Here is a 13,618-nt window from a genome sequence, read left to right on the forward strand (position 1 = left end):
AGGCTGGATGTGCTAAGTAGTACAGAATAAAATCACAATGATAAACCAAAGGAAATGTGTCTAAGTGAGCGCATGTGACGATCTAGGTAACCAGGAGGACGCATCAAGGTGAGAGGAGAGAAGTGTGAACTGCACATGCTCCTCCGAGGAAAGAGCCCAGAGAATACTCATCTATCAGCCTTTCGCAGTGCCTAACATCCCCGGGAACAAACTGCCAGAGCTACGATGGAACAAGGTATGCTGAGTGGATTCAGTGGGAGTTGAAGCCCGTCCTGCCAATCACCTAAGGAGAGCATTAGAAGTATGTGGAAGAGCATGACCACATTTGCATAGAAATGGCCATTTAAGTTCTCAGTGCTCACCCAAATGGAACATTATCAGAGACCGGACAGGAAATACTAGATACAAGGAACTGACTTTTTTAGAATAATACATGGGTTTCAGAACCAAAGTTTAAAGACTACAGAACTTGGTAACAGATGTTCAGTACATGGTCTGGTAAGATTGATCTCCTACTCAGATCTCACCTGGGGAAATTAAAAAAAGCAAACTTGTTTAAAAAAAGTCATTGAGGTGTATAGCATAGCTCTTCACCCTCTGGCAAAGACAGCTCCAGGGTGTCCTGTGATAATTTGGAACTCACACCCCCAGGAGACACGGGAAATGTTTTTAAAACTTGGCCAGGCAGAAGTGGAATGCTCAAGATGTGCTTCTCGGTTTATCGAGCGTCACTCTTAGTTTATCAAGCGTCACTCCTCTCAGTGTCCGCATCTCAGACACAGCTGAGGCATGAAGAGTCTCAGAAACAGGAGCACAAAGCAGGGCCCTTTTCAGTCTCCAAGACGGAACCGTGTTAGCTAAGGAAATGAGCAAACCTAGAATCACCTCTGTTGCTTCTAAAGAAAGCATCTGTAACCGCATAATGCTTTCACTCCTCCTCCTCCTCCTCCTCCTCCTCCTCCTCCTCCTCCTCCTCCTCCTCTTCCTTTTTCTTTTTCTTCTTTGAGACAGGGTATTGCTGTGCAGCTGAGGCTCGCTTCAAACCTGGAATCATAGTGCCTCTTCCTCCCGAGTGCTGGAATTACAGACATTCACCACCATGCCCAACCCAGGACAGTGTGTCTTAAGAGGTGAATGTCAGCCCATACTCAAGGATGTAAAAAAATGCTTGATGATCTCAGAAGGGGACATCTCTAAAGGGAGGGCAGGCCTTCTGTGGTAGCAACATACATTACTATTAGAGACGGGAATCACCCGATTTTTAGATAGAAGTTGATCCAACCCCTCCCACACCAGTGACATCAGTCACGAATTAAATGTCATATTTCCATGCACACAGAAATTGATTTTTAAATTGCCATCTCTATGAGACATGATTAGCATTTCTGTGCTAACTGAGAGGCACAAATTTAGGTGCAAATTCAACTGGAAAATGCTGTGCCATTACGGTTAAGTGTTCATTCATGTCAGATTAGTGATTACCCTGCCACCCATCCCATCTAATACTAAAGATTATAAATCCAGGCTGGGTGAACAGTTACTGGCTTCTGGATAAGACCTTCACCAGAAACACACAGGTCGGTGCCTGGCATTCCATGAACAGCAAATGTTTCAGACACTAGACATCAGTGCCTGTAATGAGGTAGATCCCTCCAGTGCCTCAACTACTCCCTTAGTATCAGTAGACAATGCGGGAAGCACTCAACCCTCCAGTTTACCATGATAACATTTAGCAAGGTTTTCATTTCAGGAAATTGTCTTTTCACTGATCTGAATTGTGCCTGAGAGACTGGAAATGGTGAACAGAATTTCCACAACGAATCTAGTTGATAATTAGACAGTAACAAAGAAATTAAAAGACTATGGCTGCTCTGCTGGAGAGTCACAAAAACTGTCCAATTGTCATGTTTTCTCCCTTCAGTGGGAATAAGAAAGACGGGTCTATCTGTTTATTCATTTATCCCTTTTCTCTGAATGCAGGGCTTAGGCATATGCTGCTGAGTCTAAACTGGTCTTTAATGATGGCACTAGTAAGAGAAAAAGCAAGTCATTTACCCTAAAAGTGACTCAGTTTCTCCAATCGTAAGTCAGATATAAGATTATATACCTGAATGAGTTATAGGTATGTCTGAATTAGTTAATACACATTAAGGCTTTACAGTGTAAGATTCACAAGCATTTGTTTCTATTGATCTTTAACAAAAACTGATTGTTTACTACTTACGTTGTTTAACAGATGAAAAAATAGTCTTTATGAGTCACAGTTTGTCTCCTCTCAATGAAGAGAGTGCTAACTTAGTGCACTCTAACTGCTTGATATTTTAAACTGATTTTTTTTTATCATTTTTTATTTTAATTTTAAATAGCTTGTTTTACATGTCAATCCCAGTTCCCTCTCCCTCCCCTCCTCCCACACTCCCCTTCCCCCCCCGCCCCCTCCCCCCACCCTCCCACCCTATTGCCAAATCCTTCCATATAGGGGATATCTAGAGTCTGTCATTTTACTCTGGGTAGGGTCCAGGCACTCCCCTAAGAGTCCAGGCTGAGAGAGCATCCCTCTTTGTGCTATAGGCACACGAAGACTGTTTGTATACCAGGGATAGACACTGATCCACAGCTCAGGGCCCCATAGGTTGCCCAGGCCTTCTCGCTGACACTCGCATTTGGGGGGGGTCCAGATCAGTCCCATGCTGGCCTCCCCACTGTTAGTCTGGAGTCCAAGAGCTCTCCCCTGTTCAGATCAGCTGTCTCTGCTGGTTTTGCCAGCCCATTCTTTGCCAATTTGCTCATCACTCCTCTCTCTCTGTCACTGGGTTCCTTGGGTTCAGTTCAGTGATTAGTTGTGTGTTTGCCTCTGCTTCCATCAGTCACAGGATGAAGGCTCCCGGATGGTTATAGACATCAAGTTCATTATCAGGAATGGGCATTCGAGGTGGTCTCTCCACTATTGCTTAGCTTGCCAATTGGTGTTATCCCTTTAGATCACTCGAGGTCACTCTGGTGCCTGTTCTGTCTTCTATCCTATGATTCCCTCTTCCCCCTATTCTACCCCCACCCACTCAACTTCCTGTTCTCCCATGACCAACTCTCTTCCTCTTCACCACCTCTCTTCTTCCCAGCTCCCACTCCCCCCCACCCCTCGCCGTGTTCCCCATCCATTCAGAGGATCTTGTCTCAATCCTCTTCTCTTGGGTACTATGCATATATGCATCTCTTTTAGGTTCTTTCCTGTTTCCCAGACTCTCTATCTGTGGAAGTGCAGACTGGCACTATCCTGATCCATGTCTAAAATCCATATATGAATGAGTTCATACCATGTTTGTCTTTTTGTGACTGGGTTACCTCACTCAGGATGGTTTCTTCCAGTGCTATCCATTTCCCTGCGAATTTCAAGATTCCATTGTTTTTTTCTGCTGAGTAATACTCCATTGTGTAAATGTACCACATTTTCTCTATCCACTCTTCAGTTGAGGGGCATCTAGGTTGCTTCCAGGTTCTGGCTATTACAAATAATGCTGCTATGAACATAGTGGAGCAGATGCCCTTGTTGTATGAACTTGCCTCATTTGGATATATGCCTAAGAGTGGAATTGCTGGGTCTAGTGGTATATTAATTCCCATTTTCCTGAGGAATCTCCATACTGATTTCCAAAGAGGCTGTATGAGTCGGCACTCCCACCAGCAGTGGAGGAGTATTCCTCTCTCTCCACATCCTCTCCAGCATAAATTGTCTTCAGTGTTTTTGATTTTAGCCATTCTGACAGGAGTAAGATGGTATCTCAGAGTTGTTAAACTGATTTTTAAGGTGTATATTTATGAGTAAACCTGTCTTCATTATTGTTATAATGCATAATAGCTTCTGAAAGGGAAAGGGGCAAAGACAGATATTAATAAACATACAAAAACATGTCTTGATATTTAATACTCTTAATTGGTTTAAAATTCCAGGTAAGTGTAATTGAGGGGAAATTTGTTCACCTTTTGTTGTTCAAAAATGATGCTGACTCTAAGACAAGAATTCGCGGCAATGATCCTCTCAAGTGACTGTATATATTATATGTAAATATAATATATATGTATATGTATGTACACACACATACATACATACATATGTGGAAGGAACTACACACACACAGTTCCTTCATAACCAATAACCACAGGTCTAACTCATATTTCTGACACTGCTATCAATCAGGATTCTCTCCAACACAAGTCTCTGAAAACTTCACTGATGGAAGGAGCATTCTTAAGTACATGTCCATTTCAAGGGCATGTACTAAAATAACCAAAATAACCTCCCTAGGACCCTGTTTTCCTTATAAACACTGTGGGGGAAAATGATGTCTGCTAGCAAATCTAGGACTCTGCTTCCCTAGCTCAGCCATGACAGGAAAGAATGTATGCCTGCCGATGGGGTCATCAATGATCCCGTCATCTTTCGGGTAAGTTTTCAAACAATCTCAGGGCACAGTCTGAAGTCATGGATCAGAGTGGCCTTTAGAGCCAGAGTGAAATGATTCTGCCAAAAGCAGGAAGTCTAAAAGAAGGGTGGGGAAAAGCACTGGAGGATGAGAGTACTGCCATTAGTAGATGTGGAGCAGGTCCACTATCGTAACTCCCCATTCAGAACCTGCTGAGTCCATTCCCAGATCACTTTCTTTGCCCCCAGTATGAAGCCTGGAGATTACACGAAGCTTCCAACACTTCCAGCTTTCAAAATTTTCTTCTCATCATTTCTCCTCTTGCTTTCTGAACCTCAGTCCATTTCCAAAATGTTCTCAATATAATTGCATTTAAAATCCTTGTCTATATCTCTGATCCGTCTTTCTAATAACCTGTATAGTTTAAATACCTAGCCTTAATGCCATCTGTGGAGGTCTGAATGAGAATGTCCCTCATAGGCTCAGGCATTTAAACACTCAGTCCACAGTAGATGGCGCTCTGGGGATATTATGGAACATTTAGGACATGAAACCTGAAGGCATTCTAGAGTTTATAGCCTCCCCCCACCTCCACTCTGCTTTCTCTGCTTCATATTTTTTAGTTGTGGAAGGGATCATTCAGCTACCTGCACTAGCCACCTGGTGCAATGTTGTAGAATACTTAACTATGTAAAAATGTGTTACATTTGTTCATGTTGTGGAGTATTATTACTCTAACTGCATAAAGGTTTGTCATATCTGTTTGTGCTGCCTTTGTTAATGATGAACAAATGTGTTACATTTGTTTGCGCTGCATTTGTTTAATTATGTAAGGATGTGTTGCATTTGTTTCACCTTGATTGCCTAAGGCACCTGAATGGGCTAATAAACAACTGAACAGCCAATATCTAGGCAGGAGAGAGACAGGTGGGTCTGGTGAGCAATGAGAGTAAATAGGAGGAGAAATCTAGACTTAAAAGGAGATTGAAGAAGAACAAGAGGAGTGAATGAAGGAGAAAGAGAGAGAGATGCCCAGGGCCAGAAGATAGGCAACTGCCAGCCAGACATGAGAAACAGTGAAAGTAAGATATACAGAAGGAAAGAAAGTTACGGTTTCTATCGTTATGAAGAGACACAACAACTCTGTAAAAAACGATGCCTTGGAAGACAACAGGTATCAATTAAACAAGAACATAGCTAACTATATCCTTTAATGTGGTATGAAAATGGCTATGAAGATGTACAGCTGAAGGCTGTAACAGAAAACATTAGAGAGATCAAGTACTTGTGAGGCCTATCAGTTCTTTGATGGGTTTCTTTCTGAGACCTTAAAAATGACTAAACAGCAACCAAGAGGCACCTAGAGGAAGAAGAACAAAACTTAACACACCCAAAGAGGACCAGGATTTGCAGAGAAGCTTCAGGGTTGAGTGAGTGACAAGAAGGGATGAAAGGGAAGGAGAGCTCAAACAAAGGGCCCTGAAGTCAACAAAGAAGCATAGACTATCAGCTAGACAGGGAAGCCATTGATGATTAGAAGTAGGATTATCCACCTGGATAATCCTGGTACAGTGATATAATCAGTAGGCCTGCCATTCAGAAGGCAGTTGTTGTGTGTGTTGGGGGGTAGAAAGCTTGTAGATGGGCACAGCTGGCCATTACTTGAGAAGTGACACCAAGAATAACATCCAAGCTGTTATTCTTCATTACTGGGAATTCTGTTTTTAGAGCAGAGCCAACCTTAAGGGTCAAGGTGAACAGGTTAGGCTAAGTAAACAGAAACTTCAGAGAAACATCCTCTCTGCTACATTCTTCTCTTGGTTTTGAATAAAAATCACATTCAGGGACTTCCTGTTGATCTACAGCTAAGAGAATGGAATCTAATCTTTCCCAAACTGGTCCTATCCTGCTACCACACTGCTTCTATAACATCTCTGGCTGAGACCCAGCCAGAGCAGCAGATGTTATGTGTTCCAAGAGGTTTCTATGATAAGATTTGACAGCACCTAATGTTCTACACATTTGAAGGGTTTACAGTGCGCCTACCTTTAACTTCTCCTCCAGCTAAATCTGTCCCCAAACTTTGCACTCCATATATTGTCTCCATCATATCCACCCTTCACTTCCCCTAGCAGGATTAGATATGGGAACCCACATTTCAATGCTAGTCTTGACTTGAAATCAAACTTGAATTTTCCCATTTCACTGGTTGTAGAGATACACAATTAAAATTTACAAGGCTATGTCTAAGAAATACTCTTTCACGTTTGGGAACTGATATTGCAGTTCAGCTCGTTCAAATGACACCCACTTCTTTTATAAATTGTTCTGTCTTTTTAGCCACATGTGTTCACCACATAGAACTTGTAATTATTCCAATATTGTGACGTTTACACCAATATACATCATTGAAGATCATCCCGATAATACTTAGAGGTACACATTATCATTGTCATTGTTACACTTGACAACTTGGACTCAAGACTACATTCAGTCTAAAGTTACATAGTTAGAAAATGCTGTAGGTTCCACAATCCCATGCTTTTATTTTAGAGTTGTTTTATCAATGTGTAAAAACATAGGGAGTGGAAGAGTAGTAATTAGAAACAGTCTACTATTTTGTAGTCAATAGGGTTGTTTTCTATCATCCAGCAAGTTCTCTGGTGGTTTCACAGTAAAGCCTTCAGAACATCAGAAACAAAAGCATGCAAAACTTTCAGGGATTTGCTTTCTTTGCACCAAAACCTTGTGTCCCACCACCACAGTTTTCACTCTTCAGGCAACTTAGAAATCTCTTTTACAAGTTACTAGGAGAAGCATAAAGACAGCATAGACTAGTCCTGGGAATAAAACTTGGTGCATAAGCTCTGCAAACAATGGGTTCAATAGTTTGATTTTCACTTAGCAAAGGTGGTAATTTCTACACCAAATGTCATGGCCACCTACCTCAACTCTAAGGAGCAGAGGCCCTATTAAGATGCTTGTGATTCAGAATGCAAAATGTTGCTGCAGGGAAATATCACTGACCCTCTCCCAGTGGGAGTATAAATCCTGTTTTGCAGTTCATGTTCTGAAAAACATGTCATCTGGAAAGAAGTAAACTCCTCGAGCTCTTTGGAAATAAAGCAAAAATTTATAGCAGCTGGATACATATATGATATTTCAATTTTTTGGAAGTTGTTAAAATGTCATGAATTCAAGTAATGGAAATGCAAAGATTAGTGTCTAACTGTGAGATGTTTCCCATGAGGCTCACAGAAATGAAGTAACCTGCCAAAAGAAGATGACTAGGGTAGAAATTGAAAGTGTATGTTCTAAGCTCATGTCTAGTGGCCAAGAAGTTTTGTATGTCACCATGTAGTGAGTGCATACTACTATACTCAAAAGCTGCTTTTGCTCATCAACTACCAATTATATGAATATATTTATATAAAACATCTGTATATATATATGCTCATATATACCTGCACACATTCTAAAAGTAATTTGAAGAATCATAAATTATAGTCAGCTGTAAACTAAAGATTCAAAGGTCCATTACTTCCTTCTAGTTTTATTACACTTTTTGTTACAAAGCTGATGCTTGCCTATCTTGAGAAGTTCAAGTACAGAATTGGAGATGTAAATATCAATGCTATTCACCTCATATCCTTCTTATCCCACCCCTTAGGTATTTAAAATTGTACATATATTTCTTTATAAAGCACATGTCAGCAAACCAAGAACACATATTCATGTCTAGAATTTATTTTTACAAGAGGTTACATTGTACATAATCCTTGCATTTGCTTATTATTATTATTTATTACATTAATTTTTCAAAGTAAATACTAGAGGAGGCTATACAATCCTAATACTAGGTAAATGGAACCCATTCCAAATTCCCTACATACTACTCACTCTATTTACCATAGCTAGTAAGTATTTTTCTACTGATGGACTTTTACAGGTTTTAAAATGATCTAAGACAGGTCAAATGATAAAGATGGTTACACGTTTAATTTAACATAACCACGTGCTTTTTAAAATGTCATCTAATTGAATTTTTAGTTCATAGGATGTGAGCCCTCTCCATTTTCATTTCCGTACACAGATTCTAAAGTTGTAGAAATTCTTTGTTCTATCAGCAAATGCGAAGCCCAGACCCTCTCCAGCACTGGATGTTCATAGTCGATGTCACACATAGAAAGTGTGTTCTCATTAGAACTCACTGTAATCTCCTGGGGCTGTCCTGATTGACAGGGTTCTTCCACAGTCAAGCTAGTCGGCATATTTTCCAACTAGCAGTTGCTTTTCATTTGCCCATTTTTCATTGCATTTCTTAAAAGAAAAAAAAAACCTCCCAGAGATTTTCTTTCATCTTTACTGAATATAGTCTTCCCATTTACATATGTCCATAACAAGAATTCAGGTCAATATTTACATAGCTCCTGACAGTTCAACTGAACTGACATCATCTTCCCACACCCCATAAAACAGAAAAGGCATCCAAAGGGAGGTGATGATGTGGTCGACTTGGAGATGTCTGTCAGAGGCACAGTAGCCAAGAAAATTCTAAGAAAAATCATCTTGTCAACTTCCTCAAACCAGAAATGGATTTAGACTGCAGTACAGTTCTAATGCCCAGCTTGCAGAATTGCAGAATTTTCCAATTTGGTATGGCTCCAGGTTAAAAGCATACCAGCTGAAAAATGTGGATCAGAATCATTTGCCATCCGTTCTTAATATAATGACTGATTTCCCACTCTGGATGCAGGGAGCTGCAGGCAATGAGTTTGAACGGAGTCCAGGTGGAAGAGGGCCAGGCATATTAAATTCAAGGCTGCTATCACACAACTCCCCACAGAAATTGAGCAAATAACGTAGCTGAAGTGCTTTCTGCATGCTGTGTAACCCAACTCTTTTGGCAACCTGATTAATTCCTTGCCCTTTTCTGGAGTATGCACAGTTAGGAAATATATGAAAAGGTGACAGAAACCATAATAGAAGCTGTCAAGTATTACATTCAAAGCGTTATCTTCTTCATTTCGGGTTGGGGAGGGGACAAATGAGGAAATGTCCCCATGAAGCAAGGATGCAATAATTACTTCTCAGCACTATTTTTTCTACTGTTAATGCTCCAAAATAATACAGGAGTGCAATCCCAGAGCTGGTAGTTCTTCTAAATTCATGTCGTTTTAGTAGTATCAAGCAAAAGTATACTTCCAAACTTGTTTAAAAGCCAGGTTAATTAATCTCAACTGTAAAGTATGTTTTGTTTAGACACCCTCTTGATGTGCATTTCACAGAAGTGTATGAACATCATCTTCAAGGACTCATTTTGTGCCCCACCAAGTGCATTTCTTTATTCTGTCCAAAGAATGCCTGTGAGACTAACTTTCAAGCACAAATAGAAAGGCAGACCTAACCCAAGGGTTAGTCTTAACGTGATGGAGGTGCTGATGTTGTCAAGGTTCCAGTGAGAAAGTAATGCCAAGAATGGCATATCAAGTTCTACCTGTACCACCGAAAACCAAGCTTGGCAGAAGAAACTGGTAAGTCGACGATTTCTTTCTTTCTTTCTTTTTCTTTCTTTCTTTTCTTTTCTTTTTTTTTTTTTTTTTTTTTTGCTAAATGGAAACCCTTTAGATCTGACTGTGACAGCCATGCTATTCGGTCTTCTTTGAAAATTATTTTCTAATTGTACCATAGGAACAATGAAATACTTTGATACTTAGCAAATTCAATCTGCATCATGATTTGAAAGTCAAATTGGCAAAACAGCTGGCCCAGCAGTTTGCAGCACTGGCATGCTGGTGCTTGTGGAAGTCAATTAATTATGACATCACAAATTATGGAAGAAGTTGACACTGGATGCCGAAGAAGAGTCAGAAAGCACTGGGTTTTGTTTGTTTGTTTGTTTGTTTGTTTTTTAGGCACACAACAGTCTAGGTTGTCTTTTTTTTTTAACCTTAGATTTTGACTTCTAAAATGTTCCTTTGAACAAGTAACTTAGTTTAAATGGGATTTGAACAAACCCAGCTCTGGGAATTAGTAACCAATTTGCTTTTAAGGGTCATATTTCGTGTTACACTTAATAGGAATCACATGCGTTTAGTTGGTCTTTTCTATATTGATGTTGGCTTATGGGAGAAAGGAATTCCAATAAGAAAGTACTGGGATAGAGACTGCATCCATAAATCGTGCTTGCTCTAACATCAGTGTGTGCTTAAGGATATAATTATGCAGAGTACCATAAAATATTTGCGTGAGTGTATGTGTGTGCATGTCATTCGTGGCTGAAAATATTCTTTGGGGGCAGCAGTCTAGAGGCTGGCCTGCTGACCTAAGAAAAAAACACCTGGCAATTAAATGGAAAAAACTGTAGGGTTAATTGATAGGGGAAGACTAATAGGATTCTGGCTGTGTTTGGGATCAGGATATGACCTCTGAGAGCTCATGGATTGGAAACTGGAAAACATTTTAGATCTTGTGCTTGAAAAAATATCTGAAGCGGCATTGCATGCCAGAGCTAATCAGTGTCAGGCTGTACCTCTCCCTGTCTGTGGAAAATAAGCAAAATGGGGAGGAAAAGGGAGAGGGAACCTGGGCCCTTTGCTTTGAACAGAATTGTGTACTGAGCAAATTAATATGTTGAAGTCTCATTAACCAATGGGACTGAATTGGAGAAAGAGACTTTAAGCAGGTGATTGACATTACAGGAGGTCAGAAGGGTGAAGACCAATCCAGTGTGATCAGTGTCCTTATGAGATTAAAACAGAAGCAGACTTCTCCCTACTCTGTCCCTATCACTATCCCTCTCCTTCACTCTGTTTCATCTCTCCTTCTCCATCTTCATCTCTCCATCATTTTAGGAATGCAGAATAAATGCCACATTGGGACACCATGAGATGATTACCCCTTAGAAGATGGAAGAATAAACTCACCAGAAACTAGACTGGCCAGCACTTTGATCCCTCACTTTCAGCTGCCAATGTTGGGTAATCTGCCAGCCTGTGGTAGTTTGCTACGGCATCCTTAGCTGACTGTCCAGTTATGTAAAAAGAGTAAATGAAAAACATGATTATAGTGTATGTGGACCCAAGGTAGACATTTTGTATTTCTGTAAAGTCTTGGAAGAAGGACATGGTTCTATCAGCTGCACAGAAAGGCTCCTGCTTGTATCCTGAAAGCGGAATGAATATCCATTACACATTTGGGCGCATTTATTCTTCCTTTCCATCTAACATCACCAAGGATTTCCAACAAGGAGAAGCCTCTCTTTTGCTCTCAGTCTACATTATTTGAAGGAGGTATGTGCACATGGGTGTGGGGTCTTTAAGAGGCCAAAGGAAAGCTTTGGGTGCCCTAGTGTTGGAGTTATAGGCAGTTGGGAGTTTCCTGTCCTTCAGTCCTCTGCAGGAACAGCAAACTCTTGACTATTGAGCCACAGCTCCATCCCCAGGAATTCCTATTTCTGGTAGCACTTCTAAGAAGCAACATTCAGCCACCACCGGGCCTGAACTTGGACTTCTTTGTTACTGAAGTCAATGAGTCAATCTTTTATGAAGTTTTCTTTAGTTGGGTCTGGTTCTTCTAGGCACAGAAGGTTATTTTGGTTATAAATATGGCTAGAGATTTAAAATCCTGACTCAAATATCTTCTCTCTATTCCCAACTCATCAACTTTTGGGTAAGCCTCTAGTAATGCTGGGTCCAAGGAATCTTGATGTTTCTGCACTTGGTGCCTGGATCTATTAATTTGCATGTATGTGCAAATCCAGAAACCTAGGAAGATGGGTTAATAGAGAGATAGAAAAATTATCCAAAGACCATGCTCCAAGGTTCTGCGGGTTTACTTGCTGAGGGACAGAAAGTAACTGACCACCATAGTGCTATAAATAAAGGAGGCAGAGTGGTTTTACTGTGGACACTGTGCCTTGTGCTCTGGCATGGTGACAGTCAGGCCATCTGCCTCATGGAGGTCTTCCAGCGTGATCAAAAAGACAGTATCCTTTCTGTCATTTCTTGGGAAAGCAGCCTTGTAATATGGCAGTGATTTAGCCAGCTCATTGTATGCCTCTGTAAATTGTCCACAGTTAGAGTCACCATCTATCCCAATTTACCTCAGACAACACCAGCAGTTGTTCCAGCCTACCTCCTCTCAGTTTGACAAAGGTCTTTGGATAATAAATTATATAGTACCTTGCTATGTATGACATAGTCCATTCTTTGTGTTAAAAAAAGTTCAAAAACTTTGCAAATTAATCCACAAAAAGAAAAACGTAGTTATAATGTTTTATAAATACAGATACACTTTAAATCGCATCCCATTTTATTGATTCATTTGTGGGGGAGAGGGGCAAGGACTCTATGCCATGGCACATGTGTAGAAGTCAGAGGGCAACTTGCAGGAATTGGTTCTTTCTTTCCACCCTATGGGTCCAAGGGATTAAACTCAGGTCTGTATGTCTAGAAGCAGGAGCCTTTCCTCACTGAGCCATCTCGTGATCCCCAGGTTTACTTTTTTTTTTAAAGTGAGTTTCGCTCAAGATTTAACAAAGAGAAGTGACTGGCTGCTTTTCCATGTGTGCTCTCTCTCTCTCTCTCTCTCTCTCTCTCTCTCTCTCTCTCACACACACACACACACACACACACACACACACACACACCCTGCTGCCCCCCCCCCTTCCACTCCCGCTGTTTGGGGCTTTGATGGCTCCAGAAGTGCCTCTATCCACTGAAAAGAATTTAGCTCTTTCAACAGTGTGGCAACTGCACACGGCCCTGACTGCAAAGCAGGTGTAAGCTGGCATCCTGCCCGAGCCTGGCCAGACAGCTTCATAAATCCTGCCCTTACCGCAGCCCAAATTACTTTTCATGACACAAAGCCAAGCTGTGTTATTCACCTAATGCCCCGATTTACAGTCCCCAAGACATAAGAACATACAGATAGAGTTTCAGGTCTCTGTTTGCCTTCATGTCTATCTAAAGGTCAGCTTCAGGTCAAGCTCCAGAAACCTGAGGAATGACAGTGAATAACCCTAAAAGTAAGTTAAATGTAAGTGAGAAACTTAAGCATTCCTTATTCTTGTTCCAAAAGAAACTTCAAACCAATTTACATTCTTTTCACATCTGAAACAAACAGCTGTTCTCCTGTTTGTGGCACTCTGGGAAGCTGTTATTCAGTCTTTCATTCATGCATATATGTATGCATGA

The sequence above is a fragment of the Mesocricetus auratus genome, unplaced genomic scaffold (assembly GCF_017639785.1).
Source record: "Mesocricetus auratus isolate SY011 unplaced genomic scaffold, BCM_Maur_2.0 Super-Scaffold_6730, whole genome shotgun sequence".
Lineage (NCBI taxonomy): Eukaryota > Metazoa > Chordata > Mammalia > Rodentia > Cricetidae > Mesocricetus > Mesocricetus auratus.